This window comes from Balaenoptera ricei, chromosome X, assembly GCF_028023285.1.
Source record: "Balaenoptera ricei isolate mBalRic1 chromosome X, mBalRic1.hap2, whole genome shotgun sequence".
In the NCBI taxonomy this organism is placed as follows: Eukaryota; Metazoa; Chordata; class Mammalia; order Artiodactyla; family Balaenopteridae; genus Balaenoptera; species Balaenoptera ricei.
The window spans coordinates 102,207,786-102,221,092 of NC_082660.1; the positions used below are offsets into that span (position 1 = coordinate 102,207,786).

Below are 13,307 nucleotides of genomic sequence, written 5' to 3' on the forward strand. Positions count from 1 at the left end.
TTAATTTATCATTGTCAATTTAAAAACTTTTTAGCTGCTTTCTCTTCAAATATTTCTTCTGCCTCATGCTCTCTCTACTTCTTTCTGGGACTCTAATTACACATATGTTATAACATCCCACAGATCCCATTTGCTTGGCTTGCTTTTGTTTCACATTTCTTAAAATTCAATAATATTTTTCTCTGTTGTGTTCAGCCTACTGTTCGGTCCATCAAATTTATTTTTCATCTCTGATATGGTCATTTTCACTGTTAACATTCCCATTTGTTTTTATTATTTTGTTTTATTTTTTGTTTACAATTTCCATTTTTCTAATGAAATTCCCCCTCTGTTAATGCTTGTTTTCTACCTCTTCCACTAGATCCTTTAACGTAATATTTATTTTAGAGGTGCCTTTTGTTAATTTCAACACCTTAGCCATATTTTGATCTGATTCTTTTAACTATTTTGGCTTTGTTTCAGTAGATTCCACTTACTAGTGGATTTAATTGTTTTCAGGATGGGGCTATGTTTTTCTCCACAGAATTGCTGGAAATCTGAGTAATGATGAAACTCTTGTGTTCTCTTAATGCTCTACAGCTTTGCTGACAGTCTTTTGGGTCAATGGGAAGTTCTCTTTTCTTTACAGTACTCTCCCTTGCGTTCAGCACTATGGGGGATCTCAATCTGGCTGATCTGCTGTCAGCTTTCAGGGAGCCAGTGAAGTGCACTCTACGAAGACCAGAGTGTACCAGCAAAGTTTATCTCAGCAATCTGGCCTTGCCCCTGCCTTTAGCATACTTCTTCTTTGCTATCAGTGAAGGCCCATGGCAAAGAGTTGGTGGGTGGGTATGTTGCTCCTTGTAAGACATGCTGATCTATCAGTCTGCCTATGTTTTGCCACTAAAATTTTTTAAAACTCTTGCTGAATTCTCCTTACCAGTCTATGTCTGATTCTGTTTGCCTCCTCCTCCCTGCTAAGGATAAAAGTAGCTATGGGTTTTTTTCTCTACTTGGAAGTATGTATCACTTTCTGAAGATTATTAAGTTTAGTTTTATTTGTATTCTCAGTTCTCTAATGAATTTAAAAGTTATGATTTCAGAGCTTACTTGGATTGCTCCCATTGTTAAGGTAGGAATCATGGCTTTTTGCAGTTTTCTAGAGTGTAAGTGTAAATCCAATATATTTTAATAAGGGATTTATTAAATTTAAATTTATTTAAATTTATAAATATATTAAATTTATTATTCATTGCTTCTCTAACTTGTGAAGTCTGTGGCATCTGTAAAAACCACATATGGTGTAAACCCAAGGATTACACTAGGCAGACCTACTCTCAAGCCCAGCCTTATATCTTGTAATTTATTTCCTAGATTGTGAATAAAGTACAGTATGCTAAGTGAATTATTCATAGTCTTTACATAACTCCAAAATTATGGTTAAATGCATAAAAAGTTTTGTTAAAATTCCAACTTTCTAAATTGATGTCAGAGCTTTGCCATTACAATGAGTTTTGAATGAAATTCAGCTTATAACTACTCTCAAGAATTTAGTCACAAATGCCAGCTGTGTCCTCTAAAGTAGACTTTTGTGATATGAGTGGAATCATATCTCTTTTCTCACTGTGAGAAGCATCAGGATGGCAGAGCTTGAATTAATCATCCTTACAAAGAGAAAAAAAAGATTGCAATTTTTTTTCCTAAGAAGCTCCTTATAGCTAATTAGCAGTGTGTCTATGAAACAAATCTGTTATTCTTTTATTTTTAATTTAACATTTGTAAATGAATACATACCTGTCTTTTGTTTTAGCTCCATTTGATTGTTTACAAAAACTTAGGAGAAAACTAGCAGAGATCTCATTGTCTACTGAGCATACAGTGCTAATTTCTGCCTCTCTGTTTATTCACATCTTACCTGTCTCTCAAGATTCAGTTGACCCTACCCCATATGGATTTCTTTATCACTAGTGAACTACTCAAACATGTATCACTAATTATTTCATGTGGCATATTTTCACACTCCAAAAATATTTCTTCCTTGAAAATGGAGACCTTAAGATTTTTTTGATCTGGCCAAGCCACCCATCTTTGTACACATGTACACACACACACACACACACACACACACACACACACACAGAGACACATAACTCAAATGCTTACTATTTTACATGCCAGAGTCACATATTTAAGGTATAAGAATTTATGAGAGTAGGAGCTTCAAGATGGCAGAAGAGTAAGATGTGGAGATCACCTTCCTCCCCACAAATACATCAGAAATACGTCTACATGTGGAACAACTCCTACAGAACACCTACTGAAAGCTGGCAGAAGACCTCAGACCTCCCAAAAGGCAAGAAACTCCCCACGTACCTGGGTAGGGCAAAAGAAAAAAGAAAAAAACAGAGACAAAAGAATAGGGACGGGACCTACACCAGTGGGAGGGAGCTGTGAAGGAGGAAAGGTTTCCACACACTAGGAAGCCCCTTCTCTGGCAGAGACTGCAGGTGGCAGAGGGGGAAACTTCGGAGCCACAGAGGAGAGCACAGCAACAGGAGTGTGGAGGGCAAAGTGGAGAGATTCCAGCACAGAGGATTGGTGCCAACCAGCACTCACCAACTTGAGAGGCTTGTCTGCTCACCCGTCAGGGTGGGTGGGAGCTGGGAGCTGAGGCTCGGGCTTTGGAGGTCAATCCCAAGGAGAGGACTGGGGTTGGCTGCGTGAACGCAGCCTGAAGGGGGCTAGTGCGCCGTAGCTAGCTGGAAGGGAGTCCTGGAAAAGGTCTGGAGCTGCTGAAGAGGCAAGAGACTTTTTCTTGCCTCTTTGTTTCCTGGTGTGCAAGGAGAGGGGATTAAGAGCACTGTTTAAAGGAGCTCCAGAGATGGGCGCGAGGCTTGGCTATCAGCATGGACACAAAAGACGGGCATGAGACGCTAAGGCTGCTACTGCAGCCACCAAGAAGCCTGTGTGCAAGCACAGGTCACTATCCACACCTCCCCTCCCAGGAGCCTGTGCAGCCTGCCACTGCCAGGGTCCCGTGATCCAGGGACAACTTCCCTGGGAGAACACATGGTGTGCCTCAGGCTGGTGCAACGTCATGCCAACCTCTGCCGCTGCAGGCTCACTTTGCACTCCGTACCCCTCCCTTCCCCCGCCTGAGTGAGACAGAGCCCCCGAATCAGCTGCTCCTTTAACCCCGTCCTCTCTGAGCGAAGAACACTCGCCCTCAGACAACCTACATGCAGAGGCGGGGCCAAATCCAAAGCTGAACCCCAGGAGCTGTGTGAACAAAGAAGAGAAAGGGAAATTTGTCCCAGCAGCCTCAGGAGCAGTGGATTAAGTCTCCACAATCAACTTGATGTACCCTGCATATGTGGAATACCTGAATAGAAAAAGAATCATCCCAAATTGAGGAGGTGGACATTGGGAGCAATGATATATATATATATTTTTCCCTTTTTCTCTTTTTGAGAGTGTGTATGTGTATGCTTCTGTGTGTGATTTTGTCTGTATAGCTTTGCTTTTACCATTTTTCCCAGGGTTCTGTCTGTCCGTTTTTGTTTTTGTTTTGTTTTGTTTTGTTTAGTATAGTTTTAGCACTTGTTATCATTAGTGGATTTGTTTTTTGGTTTTGATGTTCTTTCTTTCTTTTTTTAATTTTATTACTTAAAAAAATTTTTTTAATAATTATTTTTTATTTTAATAACTTTATTTTATTTTATCTTCTTCTTCCTTTCCTTCTTTCTTTTTCTCCCTTTTATTCTGACCCGTGTGAATGACAGGCTCTTGGTGTTCCAGCCAGACATCAGGGCTGTGCTTCTGAGGTGGGAGAGCCAAGTTCAGGACACGGGTCCACAAGAAACCTCCCAGGTCCACATAATATCGAATGGCGAAAGTCTCCCAGAGATCTCCATCTCAACACCAAGACCCAGCTCCACTCAAGGACCAGCAAGCTACAGTGCTGGACACCCTATGCCAGACAAGTAGCAAGACAGGAATGCAACCCCATCCATTAGCAGAGAGGCTGCCTAAAATAATAAGGCCACAGACACCCCAAAACACACCACCAGACGTACACCTGCCCACGAGAAAGACAAGATCCAGCCTCATCCACCAGAACACAAGCACGAGTCCCCTCTACCAGGAAGCCTACGCAACCCACTGAACCAACCTTAGCCACTGGGGACAGACACCAAAAACAATGCGAACTACGAACCTGCAGCCTGCGAAAAGGAGACCCCAAACACAGTAAGTTAAGCAAAATGAGAAGACAGAGAAACACACAGCAGATGAAGGAGCAAGGTAAAAACCCACCAGACCTAACAAATGAAGAGGAAATAGGCAGTCTACCTGAAAAAGAATTCAGAATAATGATAGTAAAGATGATCCAAAGTCTTGGAAATAGAAAGGAGAAAATAAAAGAAACGTTTAATAAGGACCTAGAAGAACTAAAGAGCAAACAAACAGTGATGAACAACAGAATAAATGAATTGAAAAATTCTCTAGAAGGGATCAATAGCAGAATAACTGAGGCACAAGAACAGATAATTGACCTGGAAGACAAAATAGTGGAAATAACTACTACAGAGCAGAAAAAAGAAAAAAGAATGAAAAGAATTGAGGACAGTCTCAGAGACTTCTGGAACAAAATTAAACGCACCAACATCTGAAATATAGGGGTCCCAGAAGAAGAAGAGAAAAAGAAAGGGACTGATAAAATATTTGAAGAGATTATAGTTGAAAACTCCCCTAATATGGGAAAGGAAATAGTTAATCAAGTCCTGAAAGCACAGAGAGTCCCATACAGGATAAATCCAAGGAGAAACACACCAGGACACATATTAATCAAACTATCAGAAATTAAATACAGGGCTTCCCTGATGGCGCAGTGGTTGAGAGTCCGCCTGCCAATGCAGGGGACACGGGTTCATGCCCCGGTCCGGGAAGATCCCACATGCCGCGGAGCGGCTAGGCCCGTGAGCCACAACTACTGAGCCTGCGCGTCTGGAGCCTGTACTTTGCAACGGGAGAGGCCGCGACAGTGAGAGGCCCGTGCATCCCGATGAAGAGTGGCCCCCACTCATCGCAACTGGAGAAAGCCCTTGCACAGAAACGAAGACCCAACACAGTCAAAATAAATAAATAAATAAATAAATTTATTAAAAAAAATTAAATACAAAGAAAAAATATTAAAAGCAGAAAGGGAAAAAAAACAAATAACACACAAGGGAATCCCCATAAGGTTAACAGCTGATCCTTCATCAGAAATTCTGCAAGCCAGAAGGGAGTGGCAGGACATATTTAAAGTGATGAAGGAGAAAAACCTACAACCAAGATTACTCTACTCAGCAAGGACCTCATTCAGATTTCACGGAGAAATTAAAACCTTTACAGAAAAGCTAAAGCTAAGAGAATTCAGCACCACCAAACCAGCTTTACAACAAATGCTAAAGGAACTTCTCTAGGCAGGAAACACAAGAAAAGGAAAAGACCTACAATAACAAATGCAAAACAATTAAGAAAATGGTAATAGGAACATACATATCGATAATTACCTTAAATGTAAATGGATTAAATGCTCCAACCAAAAGACATAGACTGGCTGAATGGATACAAAAACAAGACCCATATATATGCTGTCTACAAGAGACTCACTTCAGACCTAGGGACACATACAGACTGAAAGTGAGGGGATGGAAAAAGATATTCCATGCAAATGGAAATCAAAAGAAAGCTGGAGTAGAAATTCTCATATCAGATAAAATAGACTTTGAAACAAAGACTATTACACGAGACAAAGAAGGACATTACATAATGATCAAGGGATCAATCCAAGAAGAAGATATAACAATTGTAAATATTTATGCACCCAACATAGGAGTACCTTAATACATAAGGCAAATACTAACAGCCATAAAAGGGGAAATCGACAGTAACACAATCATAGTAGGGGACTTTAACACCCCACTTTCACCAATGGACAGATAATCCAACCAATGGACAGATCATCCAAAATGAAAATAAATAAGGCAACACAAGCTTTAAATGATACATTAAACAAGATGGACTTAATTGATATTTATAGGACATTCCATCCAAAAACAACAGATACACATTCTTCTCAAGTGCTCATGGAACATTCTCCCGGATACATCATATCTTGGGTCACAAATCAAGCCTTGGTAAATTTAAGAAAATTGAAATCGTATCAAGTATCTTTTCCAACCACAACGCTATGACACTAGATATCAATTACAGGAAAAAAATCTGTAAGAAATACAAACACATGGACACTAAACAACACACTACTTAATAACCAAGAGATCACTGAAGAAATCAAAGGGGAAATAAAAAAATACCTAGAAACAAATGACAATGAAAACACGATGACCCAAATCCTATGGGATTCAGCGAAAGCAGTTCTAAGAGGGAAGTTTACAGCAATACAATACTACCTTAAGAAACAAGAAACATCTCAAATAAACAACCTAACCTTACACCTAAAGCAATTAGAGAAAGAAGAACAAAAAAACCCCACAGTTAGCAGAAGGAAAGAAATCATAAAGATCAGATCAGAAATAAATGAAAAACAAATGAAGGAAACGATAGCAAAGATCAATAAAACTAAAAGCTGGTTCTTTGAGAAGATAAACAAAATTGATAAACCATTAGCCAGTCTCATCAAGAAAAAAGGGAGAAGATTCAAATCAATAGAATTAGAAATGAAATAGGAGAAGTAACAACTGACACTGGAGAAATAAAAAGGATCATGAACGATTACTACAAGCACCTATATGCCAGTAAAATGGACAACCTGGAAGAAATGGACAAATTCTTAGAAATGCACAACCTTCCAAGACTGAACCAGGAAGAAATAGAAAATATGAACAGACCAATCACAAGCACTGAAATTGAAACTGTGATAAAAATCTTCCAACAAACAAAAGCCCAGGACCAGATGGCTTCACAGGCGAATTCTACCAAACATTTAGAGAAGAGCTAACACCTATCCTTCTCAGTCTCTTCCAAAATATTGCAGAGGGAGGAACACTCCCAAACTCATTCTACGAGGCCACCATCACCCTGATACCAAAACCATACAAAGATGTCACAAAGAAGGAAAACTACAGGCCAATATCACTGATGAACATAGATACAAAATCCTCAACAAAATACTAGGAAACAGAATCCAACAGCACATTCAAAGGATCATACACAATGATCAAGTGAGGTTTATCCTAGGAATGCAAGGATTCTTCAGTATACGCAAATCAATCAATGTGATACCCCATATTAAAAAATTGAAGGAGAAAAACGATATGCTCATCTCAGTAGATGCAGGGAAAGCTTTTGACTAAATTCAACACCAATTTATGATAAAAACCTTCCAGAAAGTAGGCATAGAAGGAACTTTCCTCAACATAATAAAGGCCATATATGACAAACCCACAGCCAACATCGTCCTCAATGGTGAAAAACTGAAACCATTTCCACTAAGATCAGGAAGAAGACAAGGTTGCCCACTCTCACCACTATTATTCAACATAGTTTTGGAAGTGTTAGCCACAGCAATCAGAGAAGAAGAAGAAATAAAAGGTATCCAAATTGGAAAAGAAGAAGTAAAGCTGTCACTGTTTGCAGATGACATGATACTGTACATAGAGTATCGCAAAGATGCTACCAGAAAACTACTAGAGCTAATCAATGAATTTAGTAAAGTAGCAGGATACAAAAGTAATGCACAGAAATCTCTTGCATTCCTATACACCAATGATGAAATATCTGAAAGAGAAATTAAGAAAACACTCCCATTTACCACTGCAACAAAAAGAATAAAATATCTAGGAATAAACCTACCTAAGGAGACAAAAGACCTGTATGCAGAAAATTATAAGACACTGATGAAAGTAATTAAAGATGATACAAACAGATGGAGAGATATACCATGCTCTTGGATTGGAATAATCAATATTGTGCAAATGACTATACTACCCAAAGCAATCTACAGATTCAATGCAATCCCTATCAAACTACCACTGACATTTTTCACAGAATTAGAACAAAACATTTCACAATTTGTATGGAAATACAAAAGACCCCGAATAGCCAAAACAATCTTAAGAAAGAAAAACGGAGCTGGAGGAATCAAGCTACCTGACTTCAGACTATACTACAAAGCTACAGTAATCAAGACAGTATGGTACTGGCACAAAAAGAGAAATATAGATCAATGGAACAGGACAGATATTGCAGAGATAAACCCACACACGTATGGTTACCTTATCTTTGATAAAGGAGGCAAGAATATACAGTGGAGTAAAGGCAGCCTCTTCAATAAATGGTGTTGGGAAAACTGGACAGCTACATGTAGAAGAATGAAATTAGAACACTCCCTAACACCACACAAAAAAATAAACTCAAAATAGATAAAAAACCTAAATATAAGGCCAGACACTATCAAACTCTGAGAGGAAAACATAGGCAGAACACTCTGTGACATAAATCACAACAAGATCCTTTTTGACCCACCTCCTGGAGAAATGGAAATAAAAACAAAAATAAACAAACGGGACCTAATGAAACTTAAAAGCTTTTGCACAGCAAAGGAAACTGTAAACAAGACACAAAGACAACCCACAGAATGGGGGAAGATATTTGCAAATGAAGCAACTGATAAAGGATTAATCTCCAAAATTTATAAGCAGTCATGTAGCTCAATATCAAAACAACAAACAACCCAAACCAAAAATGAGCAGAAGACCTAAATAGATATTTCTCCAAAGAAGATATACAGATTGCCAATAAACACAGGAAAGGATGCTCAACATCATTAATCATTAGAGAAATGCAAATCAAAACTACAATGAGATATCATCTCACACCGATCAGAATGGCCATCATCAAAAAATGTACAAACAATAAATGCTGGAGAGGGTGTGGGGAAAAGATAACCCTCTTGCACTGTTGGTTGGAATGTAAATTGATACAGCCACTATGGAGAACAGTATGGAGGTTCTTTAAAAAACTAAAAATAGAACTACCATACGACCCAGCAATCCCACTACTGGGCATATACCCTGAGAAAACCATAATTCAAAAAGAGTCATGTACCACAATGTTCATTGCAGCTCTATTTACAATAGCCAGGACATAGAAGAAACCAAAGTGTCCATCAACAGTTGAATGGATAAAGAAGATGTGGCACATATATACAATGGAATATTACTCAGCCATAAAAAGAAACGAAATTGAGTTATTTGTAGTGAGGTGGATGGACCTAGAGTCTGTCATACAGAGTGAAGTAAGTCAGAAAGAGAAAAACAAATCCCGCATGCTAACACATATATATGGAATCTAAGAAAAAAAAAAAAAGGTCATGAAGAACCTAGGGGTAAGACGGGAATAAAGACACAGACCTACTAGAGAATGGACTTGAGGATATGGGGAGGGGGAAGGGTAAGCTGTGACAAAGTGAGAGAGTGGCATGGACATATATACAGTACCAAACGTAAAACAGATAGCTAGTGGGAAGCAGCCGCATAGCACACGGAGATCAGCTCGGTGGTTTGTGATCACCTAGAGGGTTTGGATAGGGAGGGTGGGAGGGAGGGAGACGCAAAAGGGAAGAGATATGGGAACATATATATATGTATAACTGATTCACTTTGTTATAAAGCAGAAACTAAGACACCATTGTAAAGCAATTATACTCTAATAAAGATGTTAAAAAAAAGATGTGGCACATATATACAATGGAATATTACTCAGCCATAAAAAGAAACGAAATCGAGTTATTTGTAGTGAGGTGGATGGATCTAGCGTCTGTCATACAGAGTGAAGGTAGTCAGAAAGAGAAAAACAAATACCGTATGCTAACACACATATATGGAAAAAAAAAAAGTTCAGAAGAACCTAGGGGCAAGACGGGAATAAAGACACAGACCTACTAGAGAATGGACTTGAGGATACGTGAAGGGGGAAGGGTAAGCTGGGACAAAGTGAGAGAGTGGCATGGACATATATACAGTACCAAACGTAAAATAGATAGGTAGTGGGAAGCAGCCACATAGCACAGGGGGATCAGCTCGGTGCTTTGTGACCACCTAGAGAGGTGGGAAAGGAAATGTGGGTGGGAGGGAGACACAAGAGGGAAGAGATATGGAGACATATGTATATGTATAACTGATTCACTTTGTTATAAAGCAGAAACTAACACACCATTGTAAAGCAATTATAGTCCAATAAAGATGTTTTAAAAAATGCAAAATAAAGACTCCCAGATAGACGGAAAAAAAAAATTATGAGACTCCATGAACTTAGTATGCATTCATTATAGTAATGATAATATGAAATTCTTTAAGTTTATCATTCACATTAACTAGACATATCCTTAATAGTAAAACATCAAGATTATGTTAGAAATTTCATCTGTTTTATTTATAAATTTCTCTAAGCTACAACTGTTATAGTTTAAATAACCATTAGATAGATTCTCAGTATAAATATATAAAATTGTCTTGTCTTTTATTAACTTGAATATTGAAGTGGGCTTTTGTTTTGCATATTTTAGATTTTAAACAAACAGATATAGACAAAATGATGAGATGTGGTTACAGTTTTCTTTTAATCATTTTCAGAATTAATATTTGCTTTCACAAGTTCTTTATACATTTTTCTTTCTTATTTTGACATTTTGATCTTTCATGGCTTGTGTTCTGCTTGGTTGGTATAGAAGTAGAAAGTATACTCAAACTCGTGTTTATTTATGCATTTGGTTTGAAAGAAAAGGGCTGAAAGCAGTTCTTCTGGATGTGTTAGGACAAGATGTTAGGTTTGTACATCACTTTAACACAGTCACCCCAGACATTGGTTGTGCTTCCATAAATGAAAAGTACATGGTGGCTGCTGCTAATAATGGGACTCTGGTTGCTCTAAGCAGAGAAGAATGGATCGGTAGTTGCTTAACAGTTTAGACTGTGAAAATCAGGAGACTTTTTGCTTCCCTGAAGAGCAATAAGTTTTTTTTACAGAAACTGGTTGGGAGGAAAATGAAAGGTAAATTGTATTAAACTGGCCAATATGGTTGTAATTATTTGAATTAATTCTGGTAGCCAGTTAGTTGTGGGTTGTTTTCAAAATGGCCAGTTGTTGGATGGAATTTATCTAGCTATAGATAAGCTCAGTCTCAAGATTCATTTGGCTCCTGGTACCCATGAGGTTTGTTTTAGCTCAATACAGGCAAGGTGAGTTCACTATTTCTTGAGTGTCTCTGGGAATTTCTGTAGACTAGGGGTTAGTGTGGGAATTAGCTTTATCTTTTATAAAGAGAAATAATTTGACAAGGCCAACCACCTCTATCAAAAAGATTATTAGAATTTATTAGAAAAGACACCAACCTTAGCTAACTTCTTATATTTTTATGATATGAGAAGCAATTTAGGAATAACAGAGTATTGAGAGAAGCCTTTGGAAACCCTCCCTTGATATAAAGTAGATCAATTAAGTTAGCTTTGTTTCAGATTCTTTTATTCCCCCACTGGACTTCCTTTCATTTAGTCTTATAAAAAGGTATAGAAAAATCTAGTTATTTTCTAGAATTAAACACATGGAGGGATTATATTACAGCTCTATTCCTAGATATGATTTTCACCCTCCTGCTTTTTTACTCCATAATTAGTTGAGTGGTAACTTGACTGAGTTTTAAATGTTATCAACACTGGAAACTCTAGCTTTGAGTATACATATTTTCTCGTACAGTATCTGAATGGTCTAAAATTAAATCACTTCCCTGACCTTATTGATTTCTAGAGCTAGAACTTTAACTTGGACGTCCTTGAAGAAGCTGGGAGCAGTAATTTTAGGTGTAGAGGCTCCAGCCTTCCTAAAAAGGGTGACTAAGGAAAGGGAACCATCTGAAATGATTGTGCAGAATGATATGCAAATGCCTGCAGCTGCTGAAAATGACCAGGAAAGGCCTGCAAATGTAGTATCTATGTGAAATATATTTACTAGGGGAATGAAAAGAAGTATTTTATGGAGATAACAGTGGGCTTGGGCTCCTGCAGAATTAAGAAGACATAGACCAATTCTTAATTCTTGTAGCTGACTTGGTTGGCTTTGGTGCTTGACAAGCCTGAACCAATTCTGTACAGAGGGTATTTTACTGGTGCTATCATAAGGTAAGAACATGTAACATAAAGGCCAGGGAGGGTGGAACTTCCTTGAGGAAGAAGTGCCCAGTGGATCTGCATGAGTGTGCTAGACATGTGGATGGGTATGCATAGTTTAAACAAATATAAAAAACTATTTGTTAGAGCAACTTTTCTCTCTGAATCTTGGGAAAATCATCTCCCATTTAAACTTGAATGTAATGACAACATTGTTTCATTTGTCTTTGGGGGTGGGGAGGAGGAGGCCAGCTAAAGGAATCTGTGCAGAACCATTGTCATTCCTCATTTGAAGTAATAAAAATAAGAGAAAAGGAAAGTTGGATTCTAAAGGCTCAAATAAAATTTTAAAGAGGCAAAATAAATAAAAGAGTATGTTTTTTTTTTCAGTGCCGTAAAAATATCACTAAGCACCCTTTAGCAAAGGCTCTCTAGGCAAATTAAGACAATTAAGAAGCTTGCTAACCAAATACAAAGCACATGTCTTGTTTTATAGCCAAGAAGAAACGCCTAAAAGATCTGACTTACAGGCTGAGGGCCTCAGGAGGCAGTCCCACAGAGATTCATAAACAGAGAGGTTTTGTTCCTTAAACCAGGGATTGGCAACCTTTTTCTGTATCAGTCCAGGTAGAAAATATTTTAGACTTTGTGAGACGTATATTCTCTGCCCCAACTATTCAACTCTCCTCTTGTAGCATGAAAGCGGCCATAGACAATACATAACCAAGTGGATGTGGCTGTGTTCCAATAAAACTTTATCTACAAAAACTGGCTGTGGTGAGATTTGGCCCCAGCTGTAGCTAGGCAAGTTTTGCCTTAAACCAAAAGCCTTCGGATAATTTGCTGTAAAAAGGCAAGGGTACATTCAGCATAAAACCCAGTTATGCCTTCTTATATGAGCAAATAAGATTTCTGTACTTCGCCCTTCCTCCTTCACCCCTGTACTTGCTTCATAGCCTAAAGGCAATGTAGAATGCTGGTCTAGTGGGAACTCTGCAGCTCTTTAAAAAAAGGTGCCACTTTTGAGCTTTTCCTGGAGGTGCCAAACATGAAAGATAAAGGGCACACTAGTTGTCTTTTCTGGAAAAGCAAACTCATTTCTTTTTAAGTGACTCAGAATGGCATTCGACTCAACATCAGTTGAGCTCCAGGGGACCCTCA

The 13,307-nt window shown here is 38.3% G+C and overlaps 1 long non-coding RNA gene across 5 annotated transcripts in view; it reads left to right on the forward strand.

The window, feature by feature from the left end:
- Positions 1-13,307, forward strand: part of LOC132357290 (uncharacterized) — a 927,280-nt gene that overhangs the window by 307,164 nt on the left and 606,809 nt on the right. The window contains exon 7 of one of the 5 annotated variants that reach the window (XR_009500201.1): positions 3,762-4,214. The exons of the other annotated variants lie outside the window; for them this stretch is intronic. This is a non-coding gene — a long non-coding RNA (uncharacterized LOC132357290). Of the gene's footprint in view, positions 1-3,761; positions 4,215-13,307 lie in introns of those variants that run through there. 5 annotated transcript variants of the gene reach the window in all.